At 55.4% G+C, this 23,376-nt stretch overlaps 1 pseudogene; it reads right to left on the bottom strand.

Moving 5' to 3' along the window:
* Positions 1-159: 159 nt before the first annotated feature.
* On the bottom strand, positions 160-18,883 carry LOC135325571 (class I histocompatibility antigen, F10 alpha chain-like; annotated as a pseudogene).
* Between the last annotated feature and the right edge of the window lie 4,493 nt (positions 18,884-23,376).

Below are 23,376 nucleotides of genomic sequence, written 5' to 3'. Positions count from 1 at the left end.
GAGCTGGGGCTGCCCCGAGTCAGGGCAATCGGCCAGCACCAGGGCTGGGACAGGGCTTTGGCGGATGGGGAGTGTGGGGGATTTGGGGGCAGGGTGAGCAGCCCCACTTGGGGCCCTGTGGCTGTTCTGGGAGGGACGAGGCCATCGGGCCAGTCAGGCTCAAGCTGCTGCTTTGACATCAGCTCCATGCTGGGAACATGGGGTTTCCTCCCTTTGCAGGGGAAGGGTTGGCAGTGGAGACCTCATCTGGGCCCTGTCCAGCCCCAGGCTGTGTCCTACATCACAGGCGGAGGGGAACAAGGGAGTGTGGGGCTGGCTAAGGGCTCTCCCCATCTTCTGCTGGTGGGCAGCCTGTGAGAGAAGCACAGCCCGTCAGAGCAATTCCGGTGGGAAGTGACCTCCGGAGGTCTCTACTCCAACCTCCCGTACAAAGCAGGCCAGGTTAGAGCAGGTCACTCAGGGCTGTGTCCCAGTAAGGAGTGGAGATCCCATAACTGCCCTTGGTCCAGTCTTTGACCACCCTCATGAGGAAACCTCTTTTGCTTGTACTGAGTTGCAATTTCATAGGTCACTGAGGGAGCTGGTGAACATCATTGCTAGGCTGCTCACAATCATCTTCCATAGGTCATGGCAATCAGGGGAAGTTCCTGAGGACTGGAAAGCAACAAAATTTAACATCCATCTTCAAGAAGGGACAAGAAAGAGACTCTGGGGAATGACAGGCTGGTCAGAGTCACCTCAGTCCCTGGGAAGCAGATCTTTGTGTGAGCTAGTTCCAGCCACACGAAGGTATTGGGAACAGCCAGCATGAAGTCATCGAGAGCAAATTGTGCCTGATCCATCTCACTGCCTTCTGTGATGGGGTGACTGGCTGTTCGGACAAGGGGAGTGCAGTGCATGCTGTACACCTTGAATTTAGGAAGGTCTTTAACGTGTTCTTCCATGACATCTTTGTAGCCAAACTGGGGCGAGGTGGGATGCAGAAGTAAGCAGTGGAGGGTGTGGGGAATGGGCTGGAGGCCGCCTGGCTCAATGAGTGGAGTGATATAAAGCCTAGTTGACTAATGGTTACCAGGGATGTTCTTCAGCAGTTGATACTGGAGCCAATGCTGTTTGTCACTATGAATGATTTAGATGGTGGGATGGAGTGCACTCTCAGCCAGTTCACGGATGATGCCAAATTGGGGTGAGTTGTTGACCTGCTGGAGGGCAGGACTGCTAAGCAGAGGGGCAGCAACAGGCTGGTGATACTGTCTGACAGGGACATGGGGAGTTCAACCAAGTCCTGTCCCTTGCGTGAAATAACCCCAAGCAGCAGGACACACTGGGGCTGACTGCCTGGAAAGCAGCTTTGCAGGGAAGGACCTGGGGGTCCTGGTGGACAGCAAGTTGACAAGGAGTCCTCAGGCTGTTCTTGTAGCAAAGACAGCCACCCTTATCCTGGGTTGTATTAGCAAGAGTGCAGGCAGAAGAGTGAGCACAATGGAACAGATGAAATATCCTGGCAGCCTTGACCGACTGGCAGACTACTGATCTTTGAGATGATGGTATGATCAATGGCCCCAGTAATGGAAACGTTTAAAAACAATTAAAAAAAAAAAAAAAAAAAAAAAGGATTTAGGCATTTCTGCCAGTCGCCAAGTGGTCGGAGCCACATGTGCCCAGACTTGCTTAAGGGAGCAGCTCCAGGGGGACCCATTATTTACTCTACCTCTAGATGCATGGACAGGATTATGACTTTTTGGAGACAGAACCTATCTTTGCTAGCCTAACCTAGCTAGAGATAGACCATCCCAAGCTGCCAAGAATCCCGATCCCTGAGCCATGGATATGGCCTCCTCTGATTGCTCATGACATGGGCATGATGTGCCCAGGACACACCTCACAGTGTCAAATAAATTTGTGTGGGAGAAGTGGTGGAAGAAAGTGGAGACATATCAAAAGAAGGAGAATGAAGGCCAGGAGTCCCCCTAGCACACAAATACTGGCGGATTTTACCCCTTCTCTGGCAAGGCCGTTCCTTCCACGACCAGTGGCACCTGGGGAAAGGAGAGTCTTTTTCTAGCCCCCCTTGTGTGACAGAGGGCAGCAGGATTTGAGACACCCCTCCCAACCAAGGGGGAGTTTCTGGGAATTCAAAGATTTCATTCTGGGACCTTAAAGTCCTGGGTGACTGAAGACTATGAAATGCCTCCAATGTGTGGCTCACAAGGGACCTGAGTCACACCACGGCCACCTTTGAAATGCCCTCAGAAGCAGATCCCATAATGTCTGGCCTGAACGAGACTTGCAGTATTTCTCTGCCTTTTTCCCTGCACCTAAAACTTTCTTTTTAGTCCCTTAGCACTGGGGAGAAGTCTCAGCTCCTGGACCAGGGAAGAAGGCACCAGTGCCTGCCAGCCCTGCCACTACACTCAGAATGTCATTCTGTTGAACTAAAGCAAGTCCCCATGTGACCAGCTCTGCAGTTTCCACTTTTCTCCAGTCCAGGAAAATGGACTGCAGGTGGGAGGCAGCCAGCTCAGAGCAGGTGTAGAAATGCCTCTGCTCACCACCCCCTGCCCTTGGTTGACATGCATGGAAATAGATTTCTCTCTCTATTTTTTCTTCCTTGCAAGCACACAGTTGCTCCTTTCCCCTTCTCCAGGGAGGTTCCTGCTCCCCAGAGAGCCTTTCACCAGTGAGTGCATCAGTGCTGGCCTGGCCGGCCATTCCTGGAGCCTCCCCTGTGCTCCCCGCAGGGCTCCGAGCTGGTGGTGCTGCTCTGCAGAATAAGCAGGCTGTGGAGCCCCAGGGCCATGGAGTGACTCCACACTGGCCGTGGTGGTTGGGGCGAGAAGCAGACCCAGCCAGACGAACATCTTTGCAGCTGACAACCCCCTACAAAGGGGTCTGTGACTGTGGATGATACTCTGAGCAATCACAGGATATTACAAATGGCTCAGGCTGTGTTCAAGTAGCCCAGGGTTTTCCATTGAGGGCAGCATGAACCTCTCTCCAGGCTCCCTTCCCTCTGCCTGCAGGGTCCCCACTGTGGGCATCTGTCACCAGCCCTGTCATAGGGCAGACAGTCCCAGGCAGATACCACTTGACCATTCAGCACCTCCAGGAGCACTGGGCACCCACAAGTGAGAGCTGAATCCAGCCCTCATTCCCTAACACAGCACCCCATGAGCTCATTGCCTTCAGCCCATGCAGAGAGCCCTAGAAAAGCAACAGGCCCTTTCATGGTGAAAGTCCTTAAGCGAAGTCTTGTCTCCAGCTTTGGAAGAAGAAACCAACTTTCAAGCACAGCACTGAGGAAATCCCCTTTTATTAGAAACAGGCCAGCTCTGACACAGTGATAGACACATTGACAGAAGACCTCTGGGTCAGACAGGCTGGGTTTGTGCCTCTGGAGAAGTGGGATGAATTTAAATAATTCTGTACAAGCATGATTATCACAGATACAATGCCCAAGACGTAAGAGTTGCCTGAGATAAATTCAAGTCACTTACAAAGAGGGATGGGCAACTTATAGCTGCTGAACTGGTACCAGTTGAATCAGTTTCTTCACTGCATCCTTGAGCTCCCTGTTCCTCATGCTGTAGATGAGGGGGTTCACTGCTGGAGGCACCACTGCGTACAGAACAGCCACCACCAGATCCACAGCTGTGGAGGAGATGGAGAGGGGCTTCACATAGGCAAAGATGTCAGTGCTGACAAACAGGGAGACCACGGCCAGGTGCGGGAGGCACATGGAAAAGGCTTTGTGTCGGCCCTGCTCAGAGGGGATCCTCAGCACAGCAGTGAAGATCTGCACGTAGGACAGCACAATGAAAACAAAACACCCAAAGCCTAAACAAAGACTAACCACAATAAGCCCAGCTTCCCTGAGGTAGGAGTCTGAGCAGGAGAGCTTGAGGATCTGGGGGATTTCACAGAAGAACTGGTCCACAGTGTCGCCTTGGCAGAGTGGTATTTAAAATGTGTTAGCAGTGTGCAGGAGAACATTGAGAAAGCCACTACCCCAGGCAGCTGCTGCCATTTTGACACAAGCTCTGCTGCCCATGAGTGTGCCATAGTGCAGGGGTCTGCAGATGGCAACAAAGTGGTCATAGGCCATGACTGTGAGAAGACAATACGCAGCCAACATGAAAAAGACAAAGAAAAAGACTTGAGCAGCACATCCCGAGTAGGAAATGGCCTTGGTGTCCCACAGGGAATTGGCCATGGATTTGGGGACAGTGGTGGAGATGGAGCCAAGGTCAAGGATGGAGAGGCTGAGGAGGAGGAAGTACATGGGGGTGTGCAGGTGGTGGTCACAGGCTACAGCTGTGATGATGAGGCCATTGCCCAGGAGGGCAGCCAGGTAGATGCCCAGGAAGAGCGAGAAGTGCAAGAGCTGCAGCTCCCGTGTGTTGGTGAATGCCAGGAGGAGGAACTCATTGAGGAAGCTGCCGTTGGACATTTTGCTCTCTCCAGGCATGGGGGACTGTCCAAAGGAGAAAAGACATTGAGTAGTTAGTTAGGAGAGACTGTTCAAGCAAAAAACCCCCTGATTGTTGCAGTTCTCATACAACCCCCCCATTGCCTCTCTCTCCACTGAGAGGATCTCTGTGCAGCTCCCTTGCTTAAGCTCCACTTAGCACTGGCTGCATGTACTGTCAGGAGCAGGGACATCTTTCTGAGGACTCCAGAGGAATCTGTCCTGCTGTACAGTAGTAGGAACGGCGATAACTAGCCCTGACATTCACAGTTTCACAAAAAGTCAAATGAAATCCACTCGCTTTGTGGAAGGGCTTTTCAGCATCTTTACTCCCAATTCTAAAGAATGAGACTTGAGGAACAGAGGTATAGGGATTTTTAAATAGTGTTTATTTTCTCTGAGATGTCCTTGTCACCCCTGGGAAGTGTTCCTTAAAGGCAGAAATAAATTCTCAGCATTTCTACTGTGAGTCCTGAGAAGATCGGATTCAATGTCACCTACTGCAGAGTGAGGACATCTTGTCTGTCTATTAGCCCTGTTCACAGCTGTCCTGTGCTCGGACCTGTCTGAAGGATGATGTTACCCTAAAAAGAAACCAGTCCCTGCTGAGTGCAGAGGAGTCTCATTTCAAAGTGCAGGTCTCCAAACTTCTCACCCTTTCTCCAGGCACCAGAGGGAGGTCTTCACACTCCCCTTCTAGCCAAGGACACACAGGACTCTTTTCAGATGCCCATACGCAGCCTCCCACCATCATCTCCGTACTCTCAGCATCTCTGCACCTTCTTCGTGGTCTCTCAGATATCACAGATATGCTACGAGACAGCTGTGCCTTTCTAGGGGGCACAGCTCCCTGACAGGACACCACAGAGAAATGGTCAAAGGACCATTAGGAATAAAGATGGGCTCTCCTTAAGGAAGAGTCAGCTCAATTCCCAACCCCACACTCTGCATTTCCTGGAGCTCCCCAGGTTAGAAGGGGGCTGGGGAAAGCTCATTTCCATGCAGACTCCTCTGGTGCCTAACTCTCAGTGTTGATGTCTGAACTGCAGCTGAAACCGCTCCCCTACCCCAGGGAGCCTGAGATAAGAACAGGAGCAGCATGGACAGGAGGGGAAAAAAGGAGCAACATTGTGATCCTGGTGCCGAAGGAGGCAAGGAGAGAGAAAGACAGAGGGGCACTTGGGAAAGCCTTCACCTTACCCACCTGGGCATGCCACCTCGCAAATGATGACATCGCAGGGGAGTCACTCTCAGCCACTTTGTGGGGCAGCAGTAAACAGGCCCATGGCAGGAGAGATGCCCCTCTGCCCTGCTGGAGGTCTGGCTGAAGAGGAGGCGGTTCATGCCCTGGACTCCATGGCTCTCAAGGCAGAGGCTCTGCTGGGTGGGAGGGGAGACAGGGGCAGCTTGCTCAGAGGAAGGTGTCTGCATTGGAGGGACTGACCAAGACTTGCTCAAATCCATCCTGCCATGACAATTTTGTTAGCAGTTCCTGCTCCTTCCTGCCCATCTCTGCTGCCTGGAGCTGTCCCTGCTGGCAGCTCTTTCTCTGCCCCAACATCTTTTACCCTGTCAGTGCTCACAGATGCCATCACAGCCACTGTGTGCTCAGTTCTGACCTACAGTAACCTCCCGGATCAGGGCACTGTCCAGGGGCATCTCTGTGCATGCACATCCTAAGGAGCAGCTCACATAAAGTCCTGTGAGGCCTCAAAGGTGATTCTGATGCTGTCTCTAGGCTAAGGTGGGGATGAAGTGGCTTGCTGAGGTTTCTCACAAAACTATTAATCCCTCAGAGTGAAGGTTCAGGAGTCCCAGTTCCTTGACAAAACAGAAAACTCTTTCTTTTTTTATCCGTGACAAAATTAGGGAACTGAAAGCACAGACACCTGAAGGAAAGCGCCTTCTCTTTCAAGTAGCCCTTCTCTTGATACTCCTCTTGAAAAGGCTCCTCGGACATCTCCTGTGCATGAGCTAGAGCTGTGAGCAGCCCTGATCCACTCAGCACACTCTCGGTGGGAAAATAAATCTGCCCTGCTGGGTCGCTCCTCTCACCCAGAGCTTTGTCCTGCAGCACCGTAGGGAGCTCCCTGGGCAGGCTGAGTGCTGACCCGCACAGCTGGCAGAGTCACTGCTCTGAACTTCTCTGAATTACAGCCCTGCACAGACCTGAGGGCACAACCAGGCTTCACCCCCATGCAGCTGCCCCTGGCAGACGGGAGCAGCATGCCCTGTCCCTGTGATGGTGTGGCAGGGAATCCCTGCTCTGAAGCATCTCCTCCTCCTATGCACTAGAAGAACAGGGAGAGCAATTCTTAAAAAGCCTATCAGTCATGGGATGGGATGGGATGGGTTCAGAAGGCCACTCCAGGAACCTCAGTAGCATTGCCCTGCAGCCAGAGACTTACCGTGCAAAGGGCTGTGAAGATTCCTCCCACAAGGAGCTCTTCTCTGTCCTCCCACTCCACACTGCCTTGCACTTCTCTCTGCCTTCTCTCATCTCATGTCAGCAGCAGCAGGCAGTGCCCACAGCCCTGCTGCTCTTGGCAGAGGAGCTGCTCCTGCACACAGCTGTGTCTGGGCAGTGCTGCCAGGTTGCCATGAGCTCCCTCCATCCCAGGAGCCTGGCCCCACTCAGGAGCAGAGGCCCAGCTGAAGATATAAATTTCTCTGTCGCATGTGCTTCCTTCTCCTGGGAAATGTTCACTGCAATAAACTAAAATAATCACCGACGGTTCCTCTCTAAGCACTGAAGGAAGACTGATTCCAGCATTACAGTTAGTCTCATCAGAGGATGGTTATCTGAAAGAGGTGGAAACGTCCCACTCTGGAAGCCCCTCTTCCCATCTCTTAACTAGGCAGGACACCTAGACAGGATCAAGAAGGGAGCTCACTGACACGTGGTTCAGGTTTTGATTCTGATGAGTCCATTCAAGCATCTTACAGCAGGTTAGAAGCCCCTGGACTGGAATGGGATTCAGATCCCTTCCATGAACTCCACAAACACACAGGAGCTGAGATTCCCCTTCCCCAAGCTGAAGGGAGCACAATAGAGATGTCTGCAAGCAAGCTCCTTGTCTAAGCTCCCATTTCAATCACTGGAGATGGAGGGTGGGAGTCAGTTGCCCATACACAAATACCTGGTGACATGTGAAGAGACAGAGGTGGTTGAAGGCATGTGCCAGTGTCTGCTTGCTCTGATGGAGCAACTATAAGACCTACATCCTTCCAGAACATCAGGTGGGGGCCAAGTGGGGCATTTCCTTGGCCATCTGTAATGACACTGGATGTCTACTGCTACCACTAGAGCTCCACTCACTATGAAGCAGAGACACAGGCAGACCTCTACAGCCCAAAAAAGCTAACAGAATTCAGTGCAAGCACGTGATTTAATGACATAAAGATAGGCCATAGGCAGGGACCACGTCAGATGCCTGGGGTGTCCAGCACAACCATGTCTCTAGCACATACACCATGGCACCCGCAGGAAGACCATGCCCCTTTGGTGCTGGGCCAGTGCCCTAGGGCCTCTCAGGTTTCCTACCTGTGCCCAAACAACTGGATCCCACCACTGCCTTTAGGCAAAGTCCATCCCAGCTACATTCAAGTGTGCTGCATAAATGGGAGGCACATCCCACCAAGGTCTCTCCTCTACTCTCTGCCCTCTCAAACCCTCTTGCTCTCCTCCCCCTGAACTTCTTCTCACCCCTGAATGTTATAAACAGGAAATGGGCTAATGATGACCTCAAGGTGGCTGGATCACAGGCTGTTCAGGCCCAGGGACTTTCTTCAGTGGCACCTTCTCCTGCCAGGAGATCAGTTCACCTCTGCCACAGGCCCCATGGTGCTGTGAATCAGCTGAGGCAGCAACCCCCTCTCCTGCCATTTCAGCACAGCTCAGCTCTGTTCCTCCCTGGCCTTGGGCACTGCAGGGTTTGCTCTCTTAGTGGGAACCTCCTTTCACCATTACATTGCCATCTGCTATCCATGCCAGCAAGTGTTTGCTTGGAAGTGGGACCATCGTACACATGGTGTCCTTGGCTCTTGCAAACAGGTCTCACCATGACCAATCTGTTCTCTGTGTCACAGCTGAGGCTCTGCAGCCCAAATAGGGAGTAGCAAGTGGGGTACTCACCCAAAAACTAGGCCCTCACCGTAGACCAGTGGCCTATTACTCCACGCAACTAGATGAGGTAGCTAAAGGCACTCCAGGGCGCATCAGAGCAATAGCAGCTACTGCAGCTCTTCTTGAAAAAACACGACCTGCAGTTTTGGGTCACTCATTGACTGTGTATGTGCCACATGAAGTAGAACTGTTAATGAAACAATACGCGACTCAAGCACTATCCCCACAGAGAGCTCACCGCTATGAACTGATAATACTGCATGCAGATAATGTGACTTTAAAAAGATGCAAGATTTTGAATCCAGCAATGCTATTGTCTCTACCGGAGGACGGAGAGCCACATCATTCCTGTGAGCAGGTGGTCGTCAGCTCGAGCAAGCCCCGGGAGGACTTTAAAGATGAACCTTTGGAGAACCCGGACTTAGGTCTGTTTACAGATGGATCGTCCTATTATTTGGACGGAAGACATCACTCCGGCTATGCTGTCACTAACGTCTTTGAGATACTTGAGGCTAATCCTTTGTCTCCGTCTGTAAGTGCTCAAGGAGCAGAATTAATAGCATTGACCCAAGCAGCAAAAATAGGTAAGAACCCGCAGGTAAATATCTATACTGATTCTAAATATGCATTTGGAGTATTTGATGTAACAGGGTTGTTATGGAAAGAGCGAGGATTCTTTTTGTCATCAGGGAAGAAATTAGCTAATGGAGAAGAAATACATAATTTGCTGGAAGCAGTTCAACTGCCCAAAGAAATTGCGGTAATACACTGCCCAGCCCATACTAAAGACACTACAGAAATTAGCAGAGGAAATGCTTTAGCAGACACTGCTGCGAGGGCTGCAGCTCGACAACCTCTGAGAGAATGTATGGGGGCAGTTCCAAGGATGGACCAGAGTGAGTGGCCAAACTTAATAGACCCCAAAACTATGTATGAAAAAGACTGCTCAGTGGAAGAGAAAAAACAATGGGAGCAGTGGGAAGCAAAACAAAATAATGATGGAATATGGACAATTGGGGAAAAACCAATTCTACCCAAAAAATATTTAGCTACGATAGCTAGGTGGTTTCACGATAAAGCTCATGGGGGAGCCGAGGCAATAGCTAAGCAGGTACAGAAAGTATGGGCTGCTCCAGGAATTAATGCAGCTGCTAAAAGAATAACAAATAGCTGCCCGACCTGCCAGAAGTTTTCAAATAACAAGCCAAGCTCAGATTTCGGGGGGGCGGCCATGGGCTTACTTCCCTTTTCAGAAGCTGCAAATAGATTATGCGCATATGCCATCTGTCGATGGATACAAACACTTGTTAGTGATAGTAGATCAGTTATCAGGCTGGGTAGAAGCTTTCCCAACAAGAAAGGCCGACACAGGGGGAGTGGTAAAAGCCTTACTGAAAGAAATAATACCCAGGTATGGGGTCCCAGAAGCCATTGATTCAGACAGGGCTGCCCATTTTACAGCAAGCATAATCAATCAGTTATGTAAATCGTTAGGAATAAAAAGAAACCTACATGCTCCTTATCATCCACAATCTTCAGGACAAGTAGAAAGAATGAATAGAACATTAAAAGAGAAAATAGCAAGAATATGCACACATGCTAGCCTGAAATGGCCAGAGGCATTAAACTTAGCTCTATGGGATGTTCAAAATTCTCCACGGCAACCCATAGGACTACCACCAGCAGGAATTCTTTTTGGGAGACATTTGGTGATACCAGGGACTTATATCCCTGCTAAGAGCAGCCTATTAGATGGAGATGAACAAGTGACACAATATGTACTAGCCTTACAGGAACGGTTTAAGGCCTTGCAAAATCAGGCTCAGTGGTTTCAGCCGGTGCCATCAGACATTCAGGCACATGATATACAGCCTGGAGATAAAGTGTTGATAAAGGTATTCTCGCGAAAAACAAAATTAGAACCAAAATGGGAAGGACCCTATACTGTATTGTTAAGTTCTTACTACACTGTTAAAATTCTAGGAAAAGAGAATTGGATTCACCACTCTCACGTGAAACGAGTGGCAGTCCAAGAAGCAAACACAGCAGAGGTTGCAGCAGAACAGTGAAAACAACCACGTAAAGCTCAATGGGATACACGACTTCCCCAGGGTAATCCGTTTGGACTCGCCTCACTAACACAAATCTCTTTCCCTTTACTGCACCGTGCAGGATGGCAGGCAGAAGTGCCGTGCTGATGTTGCTGTTTCAAACCCTGGCAATGCTACTTTCCCTAACCTGTGGTCAAAGAACCTTAGAGTGGCCATGGTCCCAGGCCCGGGTTAAGTATACCGGAAGTATGGGATTAAATTCTACTAAAAACTTAAACCTCTCAACCCTGGTCATGCACGGAACTGAAGTATACTCAGAAAATGAATGGAGCTGGGATAATACTAACCAACTTCCCCAACTCCTGGGAGGGACAGGAAAGGAAATAAAGATAGGGTGTCGAATGATCAACGGGTCCACCCACGAGAAGGCGACTCAAATCTCTCTCACTAAAATCAAATCAAATGAAAAAGAAAGGAAAATTTGTGCCACTGAAAACCTGGATTGTTGGTACAATTTTACCTTAGAACAGCCTGTTTTAATAGTTTGTCTGTGGGCTCACCACAATGTGGGACTATCATTTAAATTTAAAATAGGCATTATTGAGCCCAGTACAGCAATACCTACCCCGACTACAATTATTTCCACCAATATAAATAACTCTGTTACCATGAAGAGTAAGAAAACCTTATCCCCACAAATCTTTGAAATTGGACCGTATGTGATTAGAAATACAGGCCAACAACAAGTGTTATTTAATCCATCATGGTCTCTCAAACGAGTAGAGCTATTAATGCAAATTAATATCTCTACAATCAAACCGACCTGTTCACCATTCTTAGGTACGTCCTATGTGGGATGGACGGCGTGGTTACATAGGCGAACTCTCACCTCTCCAAAACGAACAAGGAGAGATGTGACCGGTATCATAGGAACAGGATTGGGAGTCCTAAACAGTATAGATGCTGAAGTACTCGTAAATAAACTGAACACAACAACAAGTGACTTATACAGATTAAAACATCCATTGAGGTCTTCTTTATTAGCATTAGGAACTAACCAATGGCTTTCATCCGAGATATTACCTCAATGGGAAAAAATGAATGAAAAAGATCACCAATTGATAATAGATGCACTTGGGGAAACTCTGAACTTCTCTGCGGGAACCTAGGGTCGAGCCCTGTTATGGTGGCTGACAGGCCTAACTTCCATAACATCCTGATTAAACTGATCATTTCTAAAGGCATCTTTTCATCAGATGATCTGGACATATGCACTTTCCATAGTTTCCCAATTTTCCTCCTCCCCTTGCTCTTTATCATTCAGATAGCTCTCAACTCTCCAGTTGCTGCTCAGAGCTTCTGGGAGTCTGAAGCTTGCCTCGTCTTTCAGCAGGCTCATTGTCTCTTAAACAAACTCCTTCACTGTGTGTCTATCCAGCCTTTCCTATCTATTTGTCAAGAACATTTCCTTGTAGACTCTAGACCTCACTACAGGCAATGTGGAGTTGACATAAAGTTGAGGACTGTATTTTATTTCTTATGAAACTGGATAATGTTTATTTTCATTTGATTGCAATTAAGACAAATCCTTCTGTGTCTGCTTGCAGCTAGTTCTCTAAGGAAAGCAGATGGGAACTGGTGCACAGGAGCTGTAGCATTCAGCTACAGCCTTGAGTGGAAATAGGTTAGATTTTAACCAGAGTGATCTAAGTCCCAGTGGCTGATGAGAGAAATGGCAGGGCTGGGGAGCTGGGAGAGAAGGTTGTCCATACATGTCTCCTATCAAAAATACTGCTTGTCCTACATGTCCAGACTTCATCTGGAGACCCAGTGGGTCAGTGTGAATTGGAGAATGTGGGTATCGCTTATTCTGAAAACTGGAGAATAAAGAAAGCTTCAGAAGCAGACATCTGTCTTTTTCAGGTGTTCATTGAAATCTGCCTAATTTCAATACTCTCCTGAAAGTTTCGCAATTAGCCACACAAGAATTGACAAAATGAGGAAAATTATGGAAAGATGCATGGTTCCTTAGGTGTTTTTGCTTTTTAATGACCCCTCAGCTGTATTTGGTGCTCAGCCTGCACACCGCAGATGCTGAGAGGAGACAGAACAAACCTCTCAAGAAGTTAAATACAGAAGCAAATTCCAAGTTTCTTGGAGCGTTAACAGGTCTCACTGAGGGTCATTAACAACAAAGCCTCCCCAGGGGCTGATTAGAGCAGAAAGTTGGAGGCCCTGATTGCAGGTAGGCAAAGGCAATGTGCAGGTGGCTGTGATGCCAAGTCAACCTGGATGTGTGTTATCAAGCAGAGCAGCCAGGCACTGACAGCCAGCCCCTGGGTAGGGTGATCCTTTCCATCATGAATTGCTCAGGGCTCTTCCTGGGGGCAGTGTGCGGGTGGGGGTGCGCAATGCTGAATGCAGGACCATGATACGGCACCTCCTGGGCTTGCAAGGGACAAGGAGGCAGCAAGGCCACAGTGTTTTAAGGAATGACATCTTGTGGGCCTCAGTGGCAGAGGCACCCAGCTATCGCCAAGAGGACAAAGACCTAGTTCTGTTAGAAGCTTTCAACCCTGGCAGTGCCTTTGGCCATCTTCACCTCAGGCTGTCCTATGCTTTCCCATGCCTGTGCCTGTTTCCTTGCAGAATGTAGACACCCAGCCTGCTTCCCCACCTTGCTCTCACCCCGGGTTCTCCCGACCTCTCCTGATGTCTTCCTGTCCTCACTTGCTTTTCCTTAAAACACAAAGCCAGGGGCTGAACTCAGACTCCCTCTGGGTGTCCTGTTGCACCACAGCACTGCCCTACGAGTCACATTTTCTTTTCTTAATGTCACATCTAAACCCTACAAGCTGCAGTTTGTGGCTCTTTCCCCTTCTTATGCTGTTTCCCACTACCAAGAAAAGCTCCATCATCTCTGAAACCACCTTTCAAGTAGTCACAGGCTCCTACTCTACTGCCCTTTGCCTCCACATCAGCAGGCTAAAGAAGCCCAGGTCCCTGAACCTCTACTCATGGACGGGGTCATTCCTGCCTAGGCAGAGGACTTGACACTTCTCTTGTAAATCTTCACAGGGTATCTGTTGTCCGAATCACCCGAGTTTCTCAAGATCCTTCTGGACAAAAGCTCCTCTGTGTCAAAACAAAAAAGCCCCCCCCCCCGCCCCCCACACACACACCAAAATAAAAAAAAGGAAATCCCCAGCACCAAAGAGTTAAGGGTAATCAGGAGTGGGCTGACTGTAGGGGAAGGGATTAGGATGGTAAGAGAGACACACTTAGAAGGGGGAAAAGAAAAAAACAAGGAAATTAAAAGTGAAGCAAAGCATTGGTCATGGCTGTCTTGGGGATTCCTGCCAAGAAGCCCTGCATCTGAACAATTCTGCCTGGAAGAGCACAAGAAAGCTGGCCTACTTCCACCGTCACAGGGAACCTGCATGTTTCCCTGACATCAACAAGAGAAGATAGAGAGTGGGATGAATCACGGACTCCTTCAGGGTGGAAGGGACCTCAGGAGGTTTCTAGCCCAGTCTCCTTGTTCACAGCAGGGTCAGCTCTGGGGTCACACCAGGTTGCTCCGGCCTTCATCCAGTCTGGTCTTGGAAACCTCCAGGGGAGGAGACCGCACCGCCTCTCTGGGCAACCATTTCCAATGTTTGACCATCCTTGCAGTGGAAACCTTTTCCTTATGTCCTGCACGAATGTCTCTTCTCTCAACTTATGCCCATTGTCTCTTGTCCTCCCCCCATGCACCCTGGTGAAGAGCTGGGCACCATCTTCTTGATGACCTCCTCGTAGGCATTGGAAGGCTGCCCTGGGATCCCTCCAAAGCCATCTCTTCTGCAAGTAATCAGCAGTGAGACCTGCGGAGAAAGCAAGAAGAGATCCCATGGATCCCCAGAAATTGCCCCTTGGCTGGAAGGGCTGTCTCAAATCCTGATGCCCTGTGTGCCATGAGGGCTATCAGGAAAAGACCCTCCGTCCCCCAGGTGCTGCTGGTTGTGGAAGAACACCCTTGCCAGAGTGGGGGCAAAATCCACCTGTATTTGGAGATGTTTACCGGTGGGCCTCCTTGCCTGTATTCCCCCTCCTTTGATTCATTTCTACTTTCTTCCTCCCAGTCTCCCACAGAAATTTATTTGACTCTGGGGTGTGTGTCATGAGCCCATGTCATGAATAATCCAAGGAGGTTGTATCCAGCCCCATGGCTCAGGGACTGGGATTCTTGGCACCTCAGGAGGGACACTGCCACTTGTGTTAAAGAATAGCAAACTGAAACTGTCTAGAGGTAGCCGCTTAGCACAGCTTCTATAAAACTTGCTTAGCATGAGGAGCTAAATTTGCTGAAGCCTTAGGCCGCACTTAGATAAAATAATGAACTTTTACTTAGTCCAGTAAGAAAAGGGCCTCAGAGCTGGTTCCAGCTGGGAAGATAAGGGAGTTACAAGCAGTCTGCATTCCTGTGTCTCGCACTCCCAAAGGGAGGGTGTCAAGGCTTTGAAATAAGACCAGTGCAGGGCATTAGGACCTTGAGGGGCAAAGCCTTAGCTCACTGCTGGGGCAGTGTTCATTGTTATGATTTAGAATCACCTCCTCCTCCTCCTCTGGACTTTGAGAGACAACAGTAAGACCCAGCAAGAAACAAAGGTACAATCGTCGGCAGAAACCACAACAGTAAAGATAAGGAAGAAAAAGAGCCTGCCTAGGAACAATGATGAGATCCAATGAGGAGCAGGAGACCCCAGACCTAAAAATTACTATTGGTCTAACTACCGCGTGAGGGGTGGGAAATTTAAGTTGAAAAAACTATAATTACCCAGCATTTTTTTTTGTTGGGGTCTCTCTTTGGAGGCACCCAGCTCGAGCTGTAATTATTGCACACGTGTAACTAAAATTTACTTATTTAATTTGCTTTGATTTGGCTCTGAATTTTACTTGCGGGAACCTAGGGTCGGGCCCTGTTATGGTGGCCGACAAGCCTAATTTCCATAACAGTACAGTCAGAAAACAGCATTGTTGTTGTAACAGACACACCTAAAAACAACGTTCCTGTGCTACGAGATGCACCACAAAAACAGCGTTCTTGTTCAGAGGCCCACCACAAAAACAGCGTTCTTGTTCAGAGGCCCACCACAGAAAGAGTATTCTTGTTTGAAGAGGCCCACCACAGAAACAGCATTCTTGTTCGAAGAGAGCCACCAGGACAAGTGCTGAAAAAATCCAGCAAATTCTCTATTTCCCAGGCAACTGGCAGATGGAAACCCTGCCTCGCACACTGATAAAACTGGTTTTACCCCAGCTCAGAGCTGGGACCACGGCAGGAGCAGGCTCCGAGCGCTCCTCTTCTCTGGGGGCTTCCTGCCACCATCACAGCTTTTTGCAGCACGTCAGAGCCAGGGAGCAGATCCAAGGCACAGTGAGACAAAAGCCTGAGCCCCCCGACCTGCCCCCGGGTGCCCACCTGCACCCCGCAGCACCCGAGCACCCAAATGGGGCGGGTTTAGCCTCGAGCGGGGCGTCAGGTGCTGCTGCTCCCAGGCTGTGGGAGCTGAGGGGACTTGGCGGCGTCCCAGAAGCTGCAGCGAGGAGACGGCAGGCGCTCGGGTGGGCTGGGCCCCCGCTGCCCACGCTGCCGGGTCCGGCCGCGGCTCCTCGCTTACCAGGATGGAGCGCTTAAATGGCGGCATTGCTTCCTGCAAAGACAAGAGAGGAAAAAATCAATAAAGGCAGAAGTGTGGGGGGCGGGGGGGTACACCCGCACCCCCGTGCGCGCCCTGTCCTGCAGGTCCCAGCCCCACGTCACCGTCCCCCACGGGAGCTGTGCTGCGGGGCTAAATCCCCCCTCCCAGAGCCAGGAGAGCAGGCAGAAGCCCCCAGGAACCCAGCCATAGCGCCCGGCCGGCCGGCAACCCCATGGCGGGTGCCAGCCTGGTATCGCGCTGGGCCGGGGCCCCCCGCCCCGCTCCCAGCACCAGCTCTGACCCATTCCGGAGCTGATGGATGCCCCGTCGTGGCCTGTGAGAGAGGAGCGGCAGTGAGCCCCGGCCCCGTGCCAGTGGCACTGCGGGCCCCGCACCACCCACGGGCAAAGCCAGGCCAGGGCAGAGCCTGCTGGGCCGGGACCCAGCCCTGGAGCCGCCTCACAGGCGCCAGGAGCAGAGGGCAGCGCCCGGGCGCCTCAGCCTCCAGCGGCGGGACGCCAACCCTTTCCCTGCCCTGCAGCTGGGGAAAAGCTGCGGGGCGCGGAAGAGAGGAGACCAGGGCAGGCGGGGGACGAGATGCACCAGCCCCGCGGCCACCAGAAACCAGAGAGCAAATGCTGCCCCGCTGCCGGGCACGGCCCGGGACAGAGCGGCCCCGGCACTCACCTTTGGCGATCGCGTACCCCTGCTCCTTCCTCCCTGCGGGAAGAAAGAGGCATCAGGCCACGCGGCCCCTCACGGCCCGGCTCTGCTCCGGCCCCAGGGCACCAGCTCGAGCCCCTTCTCCTCCCGGCCTCCCTCCCCCCGCCTCCTCGGCCCCCGTGCTTTACCCCATCTGCTCTTCCAGACCACAAAGCCGGCAATTGCCGTGATGACGACGACCACAGCGATGACCGCCCCGAGGACAACGGGCAGCAGGGAGCTCGGTGGCTCTGGAAGAGAGCGGGGCCGGGAGCGGGGGCCGGGAGCTGCCCCCAGCGGGCGCTCTGCGAGCTCCGGCCGCCCTCGCTCACCCCAGGAGAAGAGGCCGGGCTCCGGCAGGCTGGCGTGCTCCACGCGGCACTGGTACTCGTGCTTCTCTGTGGGGAGGGCCTCAGTGCTGGCCCAGGCAGGGAGGTGCCATCGCTGTTGGGCGTGACGCTGCCCCGCTTGGTCTCCTGGGCTTGGACGCGGCCCTTTTTCAGCCAGCTGATGCTGTTGGGCTGCGGGTAGAAGCCGTGAGCCCGGCACGACAGGGTCACGAAGCCATGGCTCTCCTTGGCCGACACTCTCACCGCGGGGCGCTCTGGGGAGACGGCGTGAGGGAGGGAGGTCAGGCAGCTCACGCCCAGGCCCGGACGCACACGCCGCACCGCGCCGCCAGCAGCGCCCTCGGGCGCCTGGGCCCAGCGCCGAGCCCGGGGCCCGTCCCCGTGTCCGGGGGGTCCTGCCTCGCCCTCACCTCTCCTCTCCAGCGCGGCCCTCCCGTATTCCACGTATCTCCGCAGCCCCTCGATGCAGCTGTTCTCCAGGTAGTGCTTCCAGCGCTCAGGCTCATTCTCAGCCTCCCACTTCCTCTTCGTGATTAGCGCAGCAGCATCCGCCGTGACGAATGTCAGCGTGTCCTTGTCAAAGGCGATGAAGTCCTTCCCGTCGTAGCCAAGCTGCATAAACCCCCGGGTCCCGCCATCCTCCAGGAGGTCACAGCCGTACGTGCGCTGCACTGTGTGATACCCTGAGACACAAGCAGGGAGACGGGGGCTCAGGGGCAGCACAGAGGCTCGGACCCGGCACCCAGCACAGGGCCAGGGGCACCCCAGCCCCGCAGCCCCCAGCGCTGATGGCGAGCGGCTGCTGCCGGGAGCCCCGGCCCGGCCCCTGGAGCCCCGGCCCGTGCTCACCCCCGCTCTGGTTGTAGCACTCCTGCAGCGTGTCCAGGTACACACGGAAAGTCTCCTGACAGTCCTGATTGATCCGGGTCTCCTCGTCCCAGTGGTCCTGACCCTCCTGCTCCATCCAGGCCGCGCCCGGCACCGCCCTCTGCGTCTCGCTGTCGTAGCGATCGATGAGCTCTCCGTCCACGTAGCCCACGGAGACGAAGGCGGGCAGCCCCGGGCTGGGCTCCGTCACGGTGGTGGTGAAGTAGCGCAGGGAGTGGGGGCCTGCAGGGACATGGGGTGCGGTGAGGGGCCGGGGGGGCACGTTGGGGGGCATCCGGGGGATCAAGATGTCCCGGGGGGACAAGACGGGCGGGTCGGGGGGGCAGCATGTCCCAGGGTTCAGGTCGGGGGGGCAGCACGTCCTGGGGGGGCAGGTTGGGGGGCTCCGGGGGGGCAGCACAGCCCGGGGGGGTCCAGGGGGGTAGCACGTCCCGGGGGGCAGGTCGGGGGGGTAGCACCTCCCGGGGACGGTTGCAGGCCGGTCCGTGGGGCCACTGACAGGGAGCCCGGCAGCGGGGGAGGGCAGAGGGGGGCCGGGGTCCCCGCCCGCACTCACCACTCGCCGCCGCCCCACCGCCCCCCAGCAGCAGCAGCAGCAGCAGCCCCGGCCCCATCGCCCGCCCCCCTACCGCCTCCTCGCTGCCATCGCTGTCGCCCTCACGCAGCGCCGAAGCCCACGGGGGCCATGCCCCCGCGCCACCATTGGCTCCGCTGCGGCACACGGCCATTGGCTGTGCTCTATCCCACCCGCCAATAGCGGCTCGAGTCGACCCAGGCGTCACCAGGCGCTGGGCAGATCCCGGCGCGGCAGGTTGGGAGAAGCGACAGCGAGGGCGCGCACGGAGGGCGCTGCACAGGGCCGAGCCGCGACTCCCGCCCCGCCTTGTCACGCAGCCATTGGCCCCGCCGGCAGCCGCCCGCCAATGGCGCGGCGTGGCAGTGGTGACGCCACCGGGCGCCGGGCAGATCTCCGTGGAGCGCGTGGTGGGCGGGAGCGCGGAGGCGATGTGGGAGGACGAGGACGATGTGGGGATGGAGATGATGTGGGGATGGGGACACTGGGGGGACGGGGACGATGTGGGGATGGGGATGATGTGGGGATGGGACACTGGGGGGATGGGGATGATGTGGGGATGGGGATGATGTGGAAGTGGGGACGATGTGGGGATGGGACGCCATGGGGATGGAGACGATGTGGGGATGGGATGCCGTGGGGATGGGGACGATGTGGGGATGGAGATGGAGTTGGCTCTGTCACAGGGGCAGGGGGACACTGGGGATGGGGATGATGTGGGGTTGGGGACGATGTGTGGACGGGGACACCATTGGGATGGGATGGAGTTGGCTCTGTCACAGGGGCAGGGGGACGTGGTGGGGATAGGGACACCGTGGGGACGGGGATGCCGTGGGGCTGGAGATGGAGTTGGCTCTGTCTCAGGGGCAGGGGGACGGGGACACCACGGGGATGGGGACATGGTGAGGACGAGGACGGCAGGCGAATGGGGATGCTGTGGGGATGGGGACACCGTGGGGACGGGGATGCTGTGGGGATGCTGATGGAGTTGGCTCTGTCACAGGGACGGGGGGACACGGTGGGGACAGGGGTCAGCTCCGGGGATGGAGTTTGGCTCGGCCAAGGGACGGGGACCCGGCGGTGGAGTTGGGGACCCGAGGATGCAGGGACGGGGGCAGGGATAGGGACAGGAGACCACGGGGACATGGCGATGGGGACACGGGGCCAGCAGTGGGAGCTCAGGGAGTGGCGCCCATCGAAGGCCGAGTGCTGGTAGGTGGCCCCCGGCCCACCCCCTGCACCCATAGGTCTACTGGAAGATGTGGAAACCTGCCCAAGGTGGCACCCATGGGTGAGGAGCTGCCCGGGGACCCAGGCATCCAGCCCCGTTGCACCCCTGGAGCCAGGCATCCAGTCCCATCAGCACCCACACCCATCCATGGAGCCAGCTGTCCAACCCCATCAGCACCGTCCGCCACCCATGGACCCAGGTGTCCAGCCCCATTGCACCCGTGTTGTCACCCATGGGCCCAGGTGGCCACCCCATCAGCACCCACCACCACCCATGGACCCAGGTGGCCACCCCCATTGCACCCCTGGACTCAGGCATGAGGTCACATCAACACCCACCACCACCCATGGACCCAGGCCCCCCACCCCATTGCACCCATGGTCCCAGCCCCCTGCCCCATCGCGCCCACGTCCCCAGGCTTCTGCCCCATTGCGCCCATATCCCAAGCCTCCCCGCCCCATTGCACCCATGGTCCCAGCCCCCTGCCCCATTGCACCCACCTCCCCAGCCCCCTGCCCCATTGCACCCGTATCCCGAGCCCCCCTGCCCCATTGCACCCATATCCCCAGCCCTCTGCCCCATTGCACTCACATCCCCAGGCCCCCGCCCTATTGCACCCATATCCCAGGCCCCCACCCCATTGCACCATATCCCCAGCCCCCTGCCCCACGCAGATGGGGCCACACTGCAGCAAGCCCAGCGCAGGCCCCCAAGCTGCCTGGCAGCTGCAGCACAGCACACAGGAGCAGAGGCCAAGGGTGCTGGCTTGGTGCAGCCGGCGGAAGAGAAGGCGTAGGGGGATCTCACTGCTGCCTGCAAGAGCCTAAGGGGAGCGTGCAGAGAGCATGGAGCCAGAGACGTCCTGAGGGGCCTGGGGACAGGATGAGGGGCAACGGCACAGCTTGCGGCAGGGAAAATTCCCCTCAGAGACTGCAAATGGCCTTGGAAGCCGAATGGTGGTGCAACACTGGAGCAGGGTGCCAGGGCCGTGCGGGAATCCATCGCCAGAGACGGTCAGAGCTCGACCCTGACAGGCCCTGCGAAACCTCCTCTGCTTGCCTCCACTTGCAGCAGGAGGTTGCAGCAGACACCTCCGGAAGACCCTTCTCACCCCAGCTGCTCTCTCACTCTGCGACTGCTTGTAGGGCTTTCTCTGCAGCCCTGACTGCCTTCCTTGGCAGCGCCTGCACTAGTCTTTCTCCTGACAGTTCCCTGACACCAAGTAACACGGCGGGAACAGCTGCCGAGGGTTTATTTGGAGCAGAACATGGGCTGTGGGACACGATGCGGCAGCATTGCTGTAGCAGCCAGGAGAGAGCCTCCGTCGCTCTGCCTCTTTGCCATGCCCCATCTCGGGCGACCTGTCTGGCAGCTGCATCCTCGCGCTGTTCCTCTCACTGCCCTGAGACACAGCGGCAGCTAAAAGCTCTGCGCAGAGCCCGAAGCGCTGCCCTGAGCCGCGACGGCCATCGCCTGGAAGGCGCAGCATGCGGGAGGGCGGCGATGCCTGTGGAGGAAGGAGAGCCGTGGGCGAGGGGCTGGGCAGGCGCAGGGCAAGCACCCGCCTGTCCCTGGCACCAAGGGCTTTCCCGAGGGCTCACGGCCTCGGCATGGCCAGCCCCTGGGTGCTTCCTGCTGCCAGCCTCAGTGCCGCTCGCTGTGCCGTCCCCAGAGCGGCTCTCGACTTGGGTACCTACCTGAGTCCACCTCTGGCGTGGGCCTGAGGGAAGACGACGACTTGTGCTCCTCTTGGGGCTCACAGGCAACCTGCATGGGGAGAGCAGCAACACACCCCTGTGTGGTATCAGCTGGCCATGCTCAGCATCCTGGTGCCCTGGGATATGTGAGGGGGGAAAGGGTCTGGGGTGGGGGGATGCTGTGAGTGGCCGCGAGCCCCAAGGGGAGGCACATGCAGCTGGCTGGGCAGTGGCACAAGGCTTGTCTTGGGGCTGTAGCAGCAGGGCTGGGCCGGGGGCCACGACGGGCAGCGGGGGATGGAGGTGGCCGGGTGCGGGGCACAAGGGGGCTGGCTCGCTGGCTGTGGGAGGCGGCTGCTGCTGGGGCTGCCCCTGCCCTCCTCGCTCAGCATCCATGCCCCAGGGCTGGGTGCTGTGCAGGCCGGGGAGGGCACGTCAGCCCTGGGCCTCTGGCACTTGGAAACGCAGAGCACCAGGCATCTTCCCCAGGGCAGAGAGTGCAGAGGGCAAAGGGCTGGGGGGACAGCTTCTCCCACAGCCGGGGAGGACCCATGCGATGGGGCAGCTCTTCTCACCCACCCTGCACACCCCAGACGCTGCTCACACCGCACCTCCCTTGGGTGGTGGGTGCCGACGCCATGCTCCTTGCTCACCTGGTGAGGAAGGCCTGCGGCCAGGGCAGAGCCTTCTGCTGCGCTTTCTTCGGGGAACGGTGGTTGGAGAGGCAGGCTGTTGCTCTCCCCACAAGGGCCTCCACACAAGTGGGAGGCCTCTGGCGCAGCCTCTGCGGGAAGCGATGGAGGCAGAGGAGCATTTTCCCCTGCATCCTCAGGGCCTCTGGCTGTGGGGGACGCCTCCGCCTTTGTCCCTGTGCTGGCCGATGGGGACAGAGGCACACTGTCCCCCGCATCCTGGCAGCCTCCTGCCAAAGGAGATGTCGCTGCCTCGGCCCCTCGGGGCACTGCTGGGGCCAGAGGCGTGCTCTGCAGGTCACCAGCTGCCTCCCTGGCAGCATCTCTGCCCTTCACAACGGGGGAGCAGGGCACCTCCTCAGGGCACGGCTCTGTGTCTGCCAAGAGGCTCCTGAGGCTCGGTCTGACCCAGCTCATGACCAAGGCCGTGTTTTTCTCCAGCTCCTCCCATTGCAAAGGCTCTTCATCAACATCCTCTTCCTCATCGCTCCACTCCACGCCAGCATCCTCTGGTGCTCCCCGGACTCTCTTCCCAGCTCCCAGCTCCCTCCTGGGCGCATGGGCGTACAGCCGCTCCTGCACCTCCCACTTGGACCTGGCGTCCTTCAGGAGCTCCACTCGCGTCACCTCCGGTTGCCACAGGTTATAGAAGGAGTTTCTGGCACAGAGCTGAAGCCAGAGAGGGAGATTTGTGAAGGCAGCTGCTTTTCCCACCAGCAATGCCCCCCGCAGCCCTGCCAGCACTGCCACCATCACGCTGTTGCAGCAGGGCGCAGCGGCTGGCCCCAGCACACGGAGGGTCACCATCTGCCCCGGCCCACCCTTTGCACTCACCTCCTTGGGGCGAACATTGAGGCATCCCGATGCTGTCAGGGAGAAACGTTTCCCCTTGCCCTTCCGCTCCTTGCCCTCC

This window comes from Dromaius novaehollandiae, unplaced genomic scaffold (genome assembly GCF_036370855.1).
Source record: "Dromaius novaehollandiae isolate bDroNov1 unplaced genomic scaffold, bDroNov1.hap1 HAP1_SCAFFOLD_31, whole genome shotgun sequence".
Lineage (NCBI taxonomy): Eukaryota > Metazoa > Chordata > Aves > Casuariiformes > Dromaiidae > Dromaius > Dromaius novaehollandiae.
This window is presented reverse-complemented; position numbering and strand designations above follow the sequence as displayed.